Genomic DNA, 12,170 nt, shown 5'->3' on the forward strand with positions numbered 1-12,170 from the left:
TAGAAAGTATGCCCCTAATGATCCCAAACCTCCCCTAAGGCCCCACCTTCTAAAGTTTCTACCACCTCCCAGTAGTGCCACTCTGGGATTGGCAAACTTTGGAAACACCTATCTTCAGATGTCTTGTTTTGTAAAATAATAAATCCATTATTGTTTAAGCTTTTCCAGCTGCCACAATACTGTGTGTGTGTGTGTGTGTGTGTGTGTGTGCACGCGCCTCCAACCTGAGGGATTCACTATTTAAAAGATAGCACTTTCACAGGAAAAAGCAAAATGTCATAGCATAATCAGGTAATGCAGCAATGACTGCCTTTAAAAATTTTGTATCTCCTCTCCCATAAGAAATAGCTGAAGTTCACAGGGGTTATGCAAGTTGATCATGGCCACCTAGCAAGCAGATGGCAAATCCAGCCAGAACAAGGTCCATATCACTCAGGAATCTGCTGTCCACTCTGTCATGCTGTTCTTATTGTCAAGGGAATCACAGAGCAGAGTGGATTTGGGGCTAAATATTAATGTAGGAGAGAATTACCTCCTGCTGTTTCTCAAAATTTTATAAATGCCAATCATGGGGTGGAAAGAGATATAAATGTGGAATGTAACAATGAATCAGCTCTAGCGTCTGCCTTCATAAGACTGTTCACAGCCTGGTTAGGAGTTAAGCTATTTTATTTTATTATTTTATATCTTATTATTTTATATTTGGGGACCAGGGATTGAACTCAGGATTACTCAATCACTGAGCCACATCCCCAGCCCTATTTTGTATTTTATTTAGAGACAGGCTCTCACTGAGTTGCTTAGCACCTCGCTTTTGCTCAGGCTGGCTTTGAACTTGTGATCCTCCTGTTCCACCACACTAATTGGAACACTTTTAAATCTCATGCTGTCATACTCACATCGAGTTTGCTCAGTTTTTTAATACTGCACATTAATGTCCTCTCCAGTTTCTGTAGACAACTTAAGATTCCTTAGCCTCATCCTAATGACCATCTTTGACGCCTTTTCTAAGGCTGAATGGTGTCTTTATCTCTGCCTCTTCTGCCTGTTCTACTGCTCTTTGCTGGTGTATTTGCTAAACATCTCCTTTGTGTCAGCATCTTTTATTATTATCCAGAATCCATTTTGATATAATGGTATAAGCATGAAATATATCTTATTCTAGTTAGGATCCCACTCTTATCTTACCCATGCCTCCATGATTTCTTCTGGCAAATACTTGGACCAGAACAATATTGTTTACCCATTTACCATGTAACCATCTCCTGAGTACCTAATTATCCAAAACAAAACAAAAAACCTACCTGATGAATTGAAAGGACAGCAGCAATTATCTTCGAGTCCTACCTCTTTCTAATAACCGTAGTTTCTCCTCATGCCTTACTGCCTTAAAACATGTTTATTAGTTAGTAGCAACTCTCAAGATTTCTTTATGTATGAAGATACTTCTTCAGTTATGGAATAAATTAAAATAATAAACTTTAATAAAATACTACAAATAGCATCAGTTGATTTACAATCTAATTTGGATTTTAGTGATTAAGGGCCATAGAGACCTTGGGAGTCAAACTGGATATCAGAAGGCCTGAATTGCAGAAGAGTTTTTTAGTCTTCAATGATGTCAGACAATTCCTTTCATATTTCTGAATACCTTAAAAATGTAAAAAAAATTGTACAAGATCTATGTTCTGAAACATTCTATCATTATAGCATGTTACAAACATATTTGAATTTTTTAAAAGAAATGATTGCTAACTTATTTAGGCTTCTTTGATATTACTGTAATCTACCAGAAAATTTTTTTCTACATGGAAAAAAAAACAAAAACCCTACAAAACCTCTTGATACCACTGATTGAGTTTCCTGGTACTCTTATGTTTATTATCCCTTTGTTATCTGTGTGTGTCATAAAATTACATTTATATGTACTAGTTCTTGCCTCATCTGGGATAAAAAAGATTAAGGAAGAGGCCCAATGATCAGGCTTCGCCAAGATTGTGAAGGTGTATGCCAGCATGATGATATCACAGACAATTGAAAGCAAAGAGTGCCGGGAGAAGACTTGGGCTGATTCACCAGCCACCCTTTACCACTGATTCTTCTTTTGTCTCCCACCTAGAAGGTGATGAGGTTTATATGCATTAAGGAAAAAAGCTATTCATTATGTATTTACACATTTATATATAACTTTTGACTTACTCCCCATAAAATAATAATCCTGGCAGGATATTGTTAAAATGTATTTGAGTCCAGTTTGGTGGCACATGCTTATAATCCCAGCAGCTCAGGAGGCTGAGGAAGGAAGATTGCAAGTTCAAAGCCAGCCTCAGCAACTCAGTGAGGCCCTAAGCAACTCAGACCTTGTCTTTAAGTAAAAAAATAAACAAGGACTAGGGATGTTGCTCAGTAGTTAGGCACTCCTGGGTCCAATCCCCAGTACTTTTTTTTTTAAAACTTACTCCTAGTCCTGCTTATATTATAAGGCCCACTAAATTGACTTTCAAAGTCTGCATTTGGACCAGATCAAACTGATCTAACAGATTCTTCTTCCTTCACCAGTTTTATTAAAGTATAATTGACTGATAAAACTGTATACATTAAAGTCTATAATGTGATGATTTAATATCTATTCATTTTAATGGAGTAGTTAATACATGTTAGGTGTCCATCTAGGAACTGAGATGCAGAGGGAGTGATGCAGAGGTCTCAGCGTGTGAAGCAGGGCAGTAGCCGAATATTCACTGATAAGCACAAATTACATGATATGGAAAGCTCTATTGTAGTTTTCCTGTAACCATTCCCCTGCCAACATTATCTTCTTTCCTGTAGTGCTCCTTATTCAACGGTGGAAGGATGTGGGGGACAATTTTAGGAAAATCATACCTACAGTATATCTTTCTTCTCAGCCCTCTTTAGCTGCACAGTTTGGTGCCTCCAACTCCCTTGTCATAGTCCATTCAAACTGTTACAAGAAAATACCTTAGAGTGTGTGACTTATAGACAGTAGAAATTTATTGCTCACCTTTTTGGAGGTTAGGAAGTACAAGATGAGGGCACTGGCAGATTTAGTGTCTGGTAAGTGTTTCTTTCTGCATCATAGACGGTGTTTTCTAGCTGAGTCTTCACATGTTGGAAGGAACAAACGAGCTTCCTCACATCTCTATTATAAGGATGCTAATCCCATTCACAAGCATATAGCCTCATGGCCTAATTATCTCCAAAAAACCTTACCCTTTAATACCATCATTCTCGGTTTAGGCTTTAAGCAGCTGAATTTGGGAAAGGACACAAACATTCAGACCATAGTACACCTGCTTTGAAGAACTTTACCCTTTGATACATGAGATGAAGTCTCATTCCTGTATCTTATCTAACATGTTCGGCTGGAGGCAAAGGGGTTTCCTTGGTCCAGGATTTGATAACTCAAAAATGCAAAGATGTATGTTCTTAATCAATGAGTGAGGAAGACTAAGAAAATGAGAGGTTGTTTTTTTTTTTTCAAATTATTTACTCTTTCAACAAGATCTGTGACTGATTGCATCACAAATTAACTAGGAACAAACATTCCTTGCCAATGTAAGTAATAATTTTATCTAACATAACTTAAATTTATTATGAATTTAAGGATAACATATTTTTCCTATTAGAATACTTTTGACCTTACTCCATAGGAAAGAATAATCCTGGTAGGATATGCTTAAGGAGAACTTGATCTACTCCTAAAACTTATTTTACAATACTTGTTACAGTAACTTTGTAAGTGTGCTTGGACCAGATCACCCCAACGTAAAAGATCTTCCTCCTCCCCAGCTTTATTAAATTATAATTGATAAATAAAAAAAATTTGTATGTCTAAATCATAGAATGTGATGATATATATATATATATATAATGTATTATATATATATCTATATATATATATAGATAGAGAGAGAGAGAGAGAGAGAGAAAGGATTACCATAATCAAGCCAATTAACACATCCATAACGTCATGTAATTACCTTTTAAGTGTGTGTGGTAAAAACATGTTAGATCTACCTTCTCAGAAAACTTCAAGTATACAGTACAGTATTGTTAACTATAGCCACCATGCTGTACATCATTAGATTTCCAGAACTTACTCATCTTATGACTGGAAGTTTGCAATCTTTGACATTTCTCCTAAAAGACTATTCTTAATCATATCATCTCTTCTAAAATAGAAGCTCAATTCACCCAGTTCATCCAATTAAATTATGAAGGATTGTAAAACCAGGGAATGAATAGACTTTGTCTAGGGGCACTGGTTATGGGGATTGTTAATGGGAAATGGCAGCAAAAATCTAAATACCATCTTGCTGAAAGAGGATCCAAATCAACATTAGGAGACATTCAAACCAATGTCGTGATCCAGGCAAATGTCAACATTTATAGTTTTTTTCCTATTGATTCATTTACTCATTCAAATGTATACTGCATTATGTATCATGTATGGGATAAGATGGTAAAGACAGAAATTTTCTCATGTTGGTTACAATCTTTTGGGGCCTTTTATCTATCACAAATATACAAATAGTTGTGACACACAAAGAAGATAGTTTTCTTTTAGCACATGCTGCTTCTGTACTGAGAAGTACCAGAGATCTGTGTTACTCAGTTTGGATGAAAGATTTTCTACTACCCCTTACCTTTATTATTGAGAACATAGACAAACATGATTCTTTAGCTTGCTGCTGATTCTCCATTGTTTGGGAGAGAAAGACTCAACTGGTGTCCTGGAAACCCATTAAAATAAAGGCACATTCTTAAAAAATATAACCAGGATAATAAACCCAGTTTCTTAGCCTATGAGCCAGTCTTGCATTGTGGTTCTGTTACTCATGTTCCACCAACTGAGATGTTCCTAGAAATGGTGACAGATGAAGGCCAATGCGCAGCTCAGTACAAAGGCTAACAAAAATCCCACAAGCATGACTTGGCCCTATAACTAATTCAACAAAAGTAACACAGAGCTAAGGAGCTTGTCATTTCCTATAAACGTCTGTAATGTTGGACCTTGAGATCCAATTCAGCTGCACTTGACTGCATGTGAATGGTGTTCCCTTTTAATTGGAAGAATCTCGAGTGTTGTTGGCTATGTTTTTGAGAGGCTCTTGAGTGTTCTTAAGCCTTGTAGAGCAGTACTCAAAAAAATCTGTCTTTGGTGTGTTGGGATCCTGATGAAAAAGCTAATGAACTTAGGCTATATTCATTGAAGTGTGTCATAAAGTTGAAGACAGACTGCAAATGGAATATGGAGTCCCGCGCTGGGCTATATTTCAATAGCAACACTGAACAGATAACATGCAGGTAGCATCATCCAGGGCCAAGCCTAGAAGTAAAATTTTTGGGATATTTATTGAAAGGATACTGATGATTTTTCTGAAGAAATGAAGATTCAGGAATGCAGAAAATGGAAAAAAAACAACTTGAAAAATTGGTGTTACGAAGAATTAGCTGCTTAGGTTTGCTCTAATGGGCTATCTAAAAACCCAGTGGAAGTTTCTGGTCGGCAAATGTAGGGATCTAAAGTAAGAAAGAAAAACCAGGACTCCTCGAATATAGAAAGAGCTACCTCTTGAAACAGAATCTACCCCAGTCTGAGATATTCCTGATGAAGACAGAAACTTCACTCCATGTAGTCTATAGAATAGAATCCTGCAATTAGAGGAAGTGGATCTGATTTAGGTACCCAGGGTCCCAAAGGCCTTGGGGTTGGCCACAACTGCATTTGTAGACCAGATCCATAACTTCTTGCAATAAGTTTGAGAAAGATATTTACTTTATCTGAAAAAGTCCTATCATTTAAAAAATTTCCTTCAATATGTTTGCTTTGAGATGAAAAAATAAGACCTTTTGTGTCAATAGGCAATTAAAACATCTGACACAGAAGACACTCCTCTTAATAACTTACTAACACTCCTCTTAATAACTTCTAGTTTTAAGAATTCCAAATTGAGAGAATGATGCAGGGAGTATGTAATATTTTTTATTAGGTATTTTGTTCCATGCTAATTCTGTCTCTTTTTATACATGTTATGATCCTACCTAAATATGACATTTATTGAATTGGGGTACCTTGTATGCAAAGCTGTGGCTAGAGGATCTAAAATCAATGTGAAGGTCATTCAGGTGATATTTAATATTTTCCTCACAATTCCTCATGGAACTGTATTCAATGTAATTGAGTTAAACTTAAGATGGTTTGTTTTGCATTATCTCTTGGAAAGAAAACAATTACACTTTATTGTCTACTGGGATAATAAATTTGTGTTTTGGCTTTATTACAAAGTAGTTCTCCAAATTTGGAGAAGTCTTTTTACCTCTGATGACCTCAGATTCCTTATCATTAAAACACTGATGGTGGTTAGATCTTTAGAAATCTTCCTTTCTATCTATAAAAAAAATTTTATTGTATAGGTAACTCTGTAGGATTTTACTGTATAGGTAACTCTGTCAAAAAATTTCCCGAATAAAAAGGGTAGATAGCACCATAAACATTGCAATTTGAATTCCAAAGAACTTTCTTAAGACAAAGGAGTAAAAACAAATCAACAGAAAAGTGTTGTCTGTTGGACGCTTTTCTAATGCAGGAAAAAGTAAATGGTACTAACTCAAGGTAAGAGCAATGCCAAATTTGGGTTACAGAAGAGACCTTGACTAACATGAATCAGGAATTACAGAATAATGAAAAGGAATGTGCAGGATGTTATGGAAGCCCCATATCTTAGACACAAATGGTCAAGAAAACCTTTAAGATCTCTTCTTGATGGTAGGAGTGGGCTGCAGACAGAAAAAGCATTTAGGCCTCAGGCTCTGGTATGTAGGAGAAGACTCACTGCACTTTGCGGGCAGCAAGTGGGTTCAGCACAATAGGAGCTCCCAAGAGGGAGCAGGACATGAATTGAGAGACATAGGAAAGGGTCAGAGACTGAAATCAAATGGGATTCTGAGCTACAGTGCAGTGATAAACATTAATAGGAGCCACGGCAAAATTATTTCCCTCATTTTCTTTTTATAGGAAAAAAAAGTATTTGTGGTTATAAAATACACAGGGATCATGCAAAGCCCTGTTCAAAAAAGAGCTAACCCACGAACTTATTTCTTTCCTAACTTCCTTCCATACATATTTACTGTGCATCCACATTAGAACAGACCTTGTGTGAGGTTCAGGACATTCAAATCCTCACATAGGCTGCAGGGCATCTCTCATCTGCATAATACTGTGATTTGGGAAATTTAGTCCATATTTAATTTAACTACCCCCAGTTTCCCAAAAGGTACTCCATCCTTCTGGAGTCCTCTGATTCAGGAGGTGACCTAGATTAAGGTCACATATTTTTCTTGGAGCCATGTGCAGAAATCTCAGGGGGACAGGGGACAAGCTACTTCGCTCCAGTGCTTCTCAGAGCTGATATTTTCTAGTTCTGTCTTCTCCTGTCACGGGTGGTTAAGAGGTTAATAAACTACTAACCAAGCAAATTTCTGACTGGGAACAAATTATTTTCTTGTTACAAGCATCCCTAATCTTCATGGGCAATTCTCTTGGAGTTCCCTTGGTAAAGTGGAAAGGAAGCAACCTTTCCTTGGCAGGTGACAATGCTAACTGGAGGTCTGACAGTGTGGTTACCTCTCACTACACCCTTCAGGTAAGTGACTGAAGGCCCCGTGTTCTTGAAGTGGGCTTACTCTGAAATGCCTTTGACCTCTGCTTTGGGCCTTGACTTCACATTTATATTGTTTCTAAAACTTTCATGGTGCCTAGAACTGGGCTGTGACTTTTAGATGTGGGAGTTTAGAATAGCAGAAGACAGTTTAGAAGTTTTGATCTAATTCTTTTATTGGAGAGGTGAATTATAGAGACCTGAAGGGTTTTGTCCAAGATCGTGTATTTGTTATTGGATTCCAGAACTATGTCAGTTAAGATGCTGTCAGTCACAAGAAACAGGAAGCCCTGTTTAACCATGTGAAACAATAACAGAGTGTGTTATGTCACAGGACAGGAAGGGCAGATGTGGGGCAGACACAAGCCAGGGACAGTCCAGAGCTCTGACTCCTTTACTCTGCTAGTTTCTCTGCTCTGCTCTTCCACAGGTATCAGCTCTGGCTTCAGCCTTGCACCCTTCGTGCTCTCAGCATGCAGGGCCACTGTAACTGGCCAAATAACTCCTTGGTCTTGTCTAACCCATGAAAGAAATTCTTTTCTCCAACTATTGGATAAAAGTTCTTCTTTGTAAACCAACCAGGCCAGATTGCTCATGGACTCGATCCTGGACCACCAACGTCAGGAAGGAAATGCCTGTGCACAGTTAGCTTAAATCTGGATCCTTGAACAATCTGGCTAGTGGCTGGAATTGCTATGATTGTCTTAGTAATTTGAATCCATTTCTGGAGTGCTGATGAGTTCAGTTCTTCTGAGTCACAAATACGACTGTCAGGTGGAAGTGTGTCTCCCCAAACAAAAGTGAAAAGCGGGAGAAGGAAATAGATGTTGTTTACTATGATAAACAACCGTATCAACTGAAAGCACCCAGGGATACCCTGTGTTGATTGGAATAAAAGAAGAGTGTGTTGGCTTTTCATTGCTGTGACAGATGCCTGAGAAAAACAACCTAAAGGAGGAAGCATTTATTTTGGCTCACAGTTTCAGAGGTTTCAGTCCATGATCAGCTGACTCCATTGCTCTGGGCCTGATGCAAGGCAGAACATCATGGCAGAAGAGGGTAGCAGAGGAAAGCTGCTCAGCTCATGGCACTTAGAAAGTAGAGAGGAAAATAAATAGACAATCATCAATCAATCAATCAATCAATAAGAAAGGAAGGGCCAGGGGCAGGATACAGTCCCCTAGAGTAGGTCACTGGGAAGTGACCTACTGCCTCCAACTATGCCTCACCAGCCTACAGTTTCCACCACCTCCCCATAGGTGACTGAAATTATTAATACATCAAATGTATCAGTCCACTAATGAGGTTAGAGCCCTCCTATTCTAATCATTTCCTAAAAACCCCACCTCTGAATATTGTTGTATGAGACTTTGGGGGACATTTCAGATCCAAAGTATAAAATAGAGAGACATATTATGGAGAAATCTAGTGCTTAAAATAGTGTCCCATTTAAGCCTGGTGCAGTGGCGCACGCCTTTTATCCTAGCGACTAGGGAGGCTGAGGCAGGAAGATCAAGAGTTCAAAGCCAGCCTCAGCAAAAGTGAGACACTAAGCAACTCAGTGAGACCCTGTCTCTAAATAAAATACATAATAGGGCTGGGGATGTGGCTCAGTGTTTGAGCGCACCTAAGTTCAATTCTTAGTACCCACCCCCCAAAACATTGTATGATTCTTTCGGTGAGTAATGTTGCTAAGACAGTCCAAACAGCAAGTGCAGAGAGCAAGCATTTTACTCTGTGCCAGGACAGTGCCATCTGCTGTGACATCACAGGTGGATGCAGCAGCATATTTTATCTTGTGAAGTTGCCAGGGCAACAAAGTCTGACCATGATAGCAGGGTAGAGTGGCAGCACAGAAATTGACATTTTTCCACCGTGAAAAAACACTTTAGACTGAAACAGATCTTGTTAGAGAATATTTTAGATTTCAAGAGGTAGGGTAGCCAGACAAAGTGGTCATTAATGTCTATAGATGAGTGTTTTTCTTGGGCATTCGTAGGTCAGTGAAAATGATCAATAAATCCTTATGACCAGAGCCATCTAATGTAGTTCTCAGATACTCTGATTCTTCCTTGTCTGAATCTTTCAAAGTTTCTTATCAATAAGGCGCAAGTACGTGCAGAGCTGGATTTTTTTCCCTTGATTTTTTTTGCTTCTATCAAATTTGTTGTAGCTGTTTGATGAATCTCATTTTAATACTTTTTTTTTAACTACTCTTCACAGTGCCTGTCATGGAGCTGGACAAATGGAAGCATTAAATTATTCTTGTATAGGGATTAATTTTTTCTCATGCCTTCAATGCTGATTTTCTAAATTAAATTTTCCTTATTTGCTTCTTGTTGGGATATATCCAAAAGTCATAATAAGTTGACAATAGAGTTTACAAAACAACATGAATCTTATGTAACAAGTGTTGCTACATGTTCACCAAACTAGATGCAATTTGTATACCTATATTTTTTTAAAAAAATTAGTTGCAGATGAACACGGTAACTTTATTTATTTATTTTTATGTGGTGCTGAGGATCTAAGCTAGTGCCTCATACATGAAAGGCAAGTGCTCTATCGCTGAGCTACAACCACAGCCCCTGGATACTATTTTATTTTTTCAATTAAGGGCTAAATTCCCATTCACTTTTGTGAGCAGCAGAAAGTCCAGTTAGAGGCTTCAACACTAACCATAGGAGAAAGAAGGGATTATCAAAGTCATTCATTTATTCATAAACCAAATTATCATGGAGTGACCACTGTGAGTCAAATGCTGTCCCAGGCACTGAGGACACAACAGTGAAAGAATTCTTCTCTCAGTGGAAGAGAAAACTAGGAAATTATGTCTCAAACACTGACACTTTGATATTGTCTATAGGCAGAAGTCCCATTCTGCACCATTAGGTTGAAACCTGTCCACCACGCATCTTGACACCTTTTGGTATTGGTATTCATATTCTTTACCAGTATTGAACTACCAGCATGTCCTTGGGTTCAGAGTTCTAATTCCTTAGTTCATATTCACAGCCATTGTTCTCTAAAGCTCAAAATGGAACCCGAAAAAAAAAAAAAAATCTTGAAGGAACCATCTTTATGTGAAATGATTTCTGGTTAACTTTTGCTCTGGTCTAAACTTTTTATAATGCTTGTGCATTAAAATTATAAACCAAAACTAAAAATAAACCAAAAATAAAATCAAAAATATAAACAAGATTTTATGAAAAGTACATCTGGGGACATTCAGTTTCCAATTAGGATGTTGAAAGCTGGAAAGAATACTGCTTCTATCTCACAACAGAAGATTCCTGAACATCTGCAAAATCCTTGCTTTTATTTGACAAATAATAATTAGACATATTTTGGGGATAAAGTGTGATATTTCAGACACACGCACATACATATCTAATCATGTTTGCCTTATAAAAGTGGGTGTTCCAGCATTCAGGGCATATAGGTTTACAATTTTTAAAATTTTCTTGTTGAATTGAACCCTTGATCCTGACATAGTGACTTGATCTCTTTTTACAGTTCTCGTCTTTAAGTGTATTTTTTCTAGAATAACAGTAACTACTCCTGCCTACTTTTGATTTCTATTTGTTTAACATTCTGTTATTCTCAGTCAAATGCCGCAGTCTGGCTGGGCACAATTCAGGAGCCACTTGTCAAAAGAAACGAACTTTATTTTTAGAACACACACACACCACAACACACAGCTCCTCAGGAAAACCCCTCAGAGCCCAACTGCCACCACCGGCTTCCCACAAGCCTCTCAACCTCCCCCACTCCTCCTGCTCTTGAGGCCAATTGGCTGGGTCACGTGGGCGGAGCCAAAAAAAAGTCCCCCAATGAACAGCTCCTTGGTCTGAAAGGGCGGGGAAACAGCCCAATGAGCATCACCGCAGAGGAGCCAATCAGTTGGCAGCTAGAAGTTTGCTGGGGGCTGGAAGTTTGCTGGGGCCCCTTCGGCTGTGTCTCTCAACAGTTTAACATTCTGTTATTCTCAGTCTGTCTTCACTGTAAAATAAGCTTTTCATAAATAGCATATCATTGGGTCTTCTTTAGTTCATTTACATTCAAGATTAAATTTAAGATTTACTTCTGTCATGTTAGATTTCTTCTCTTTGTTTTGAATACAATTTGTTCTATTTTTCAATTTTATTTTTGGTACTGGGGATTAAACTCAGTTCAATTTAACACTGAACCACATCCACAGCCCGTTTATATTTTACTTAGAAACAGGGTCTTCCTAAGTTGCTTAGACCCTTGCTAAGTTTCTGAGGCTGATCTCAAACTTGTGATCCTCCTGCCTCAGGCCCTGAATCATTGGGATTATAGATGTGCATAAGGAGACTCACCCTATTCTTCCTCCTATTTTATGTTTAGAAATCTAATCAGTCTAATGTGTGTTACCTTAAATGTGATTTGGTGCTTTTCTATTAATTTTTGGAATTCTTTCTTTGTCTTGGACTTTTGGTAGTTTGATTCTAATATGTTGGGATG

General features: G+C 37.9%; 1 long non-coding RNA gene across 1 annotated transcript in view; it reads left to right on the top strand.

Moving 5' to 3' along the window:
• Positions 1–7,549: 7,549 nt before the first annotated feature.
• Positions 7,550–12,170, top strand: part of LOC125620355 — a 69,039-nt gene continuing 64,418 nt past the window's right edge. Inside the window, exon 1 of the long non-coding RNA XR_007351959.1 lies at positions 7,550–7,667. This is a non-coding gene — a long non-coding RNA (uncharacterized LOC125620355). The remainder of the gene's footprint in view (positions 7,668–12,170) is intronic.

Source organism: Marmota marmota, unplaced genomic scaffold (assembly GCF_001458135.2).
Source record: "Marmota marmota marmota unplaced genomic scaffold, marMar, whole genome shotgun sequence".
NCBI lineage: Eukaryota > Metazoa > Chordata > Mammalia > Rodentia > Sciuridae > Marmota > Marmota marmota.